At 42.4% G+C, this 1211-nt stretch overlaps 1 protein-coding gene across 1 annotated transcript in view; it reads right to left on the bottom strand.

The window, feature by feature from the left end:
• Nucleotides 1-369, bottom strand: part of hp1bp3 (heterochromatin protein 1, binding protein 3) — a 54013-nt gene extending 53644 nt beyond the window's left edge. Inside the window, exon 1 of the mRNA XM_037532309.1 lies at nt 347-369. The gene's annotated coding sequence lies outside the window, so the exon portion shown is untranslated. The remainder of the gene's footprint in view (nt 1-346) is intronic.
• Between the last annotated feature and the right edge of the window lie 842 nt (nt 370-1211).

Raw genomic sequence — 1211 nt, 5'->3', positions numbered from 1 at the left:
AGTTATTGTCCTTTTCCGTTCTTGGGTGAGGTTCTTTTAGCCTACACCATTGCCTGCACTACCTCTTCTCCCAAGACGGAAATGTTACAGCATGGTCTGTGGTGAGTTCCAGCACTACATGGGAACCGTTAGCTTGAGAAAACACTGCGGCATCTACCCCTCGTACTGTTCACAGCAATAGATGTGATCCATGGAAAAGGAGATTGCTATGGTGGCCAGTCAGGTCACACTTCAAAGCTTGAGCAAGTCTTGGACGAGGTGCTGGGATGGGGATTTTCATTGGGTCAACACTACACACCTGTTTTCCTTTGCGCTGCAGAAAGAAATCAAGGCTGAAACGTCTTACCTGTAAGGTACGATCCTTATCTCAGGAAATCATCTCTAGTGGAACATCTCCTGGCTTAAGGGGGCAATCTTGCTGTAAGAAACACAAAGGAACAGAGAGAAAGTGGTGACCTTAAAGGACAGTTAAAAATAACCCTTCATCTTCCTTTTGAAATTTATGACGTCCATATATTCAGCCATAAATTATCCATATACACCATTTGCCTAAGTGGCTATTTTTCTTGCTCAAGCTCAAATATTCTTGTTCGAATTTTCCTGTTCCACCTTAAATGGTGCAGCAGTTACGTTCACTTTAGGTGTCAGAACTGCTGGACTATTTAAGGTGGAACGGGAAAGACATTCGCATACTCTTAGCGATTTAAGGTGGAACGGGAAAGACATTCGCATACTCTTAGCGATTTAAGGTGGAACGGGAAAGACATTCGCATACTCATAGCGGTTTAAGGTGGAACGGGAAAAACATTCGCATACTCTTAGCGATTTAAGGTGGAACGGGAAAGACAGAATACTATTAGCGATGTTTTGTGCTTGTTATGAAGAAAACGACCACAATACATCGAAATGACATTAAACTAAGACACTAGAGTGATTTTCTGTCATTTTTAACAGAGAAAATTCTTACATTTGTGGGTTTCTTTGGTCTCTTTTTCAGCCGTCTGGCCGTTTTTTAAATTTTTTTTTAAATTTTTTTTTTCATAGCACTTCACCCCTCCCCTCTATTTCAACAAGAATTGGGACACCCCACCCCTAGACGTGAACGCGCCCAAACAGAGGGCTAAGTGCTAGGTGGTAGGGGACGAGGGCTGAAATGGGACTGGGCCTTAGTATCTGAGAATTTGACTGTCAAATATCAGACACATAATCAC

This window comes from Pygocentrus nattereri, chromosome 21 (assembly GCF_015220715.1).
Source record: "Pygocentrus nattereri isolate fPygNat1 chromosome 21, fPygNat1.pri, whole genome shotgun sequence".
Lineage (NCBI taxonomy): Eukaryota > Metazoa > Chordata > Actinopteri > Characiformes > Serrasalmidae > Pygocentrus > Pygocentrus nattereri.
This window is presented reverse-complemented; position numbering and strand designations above follow the sequence as displayed.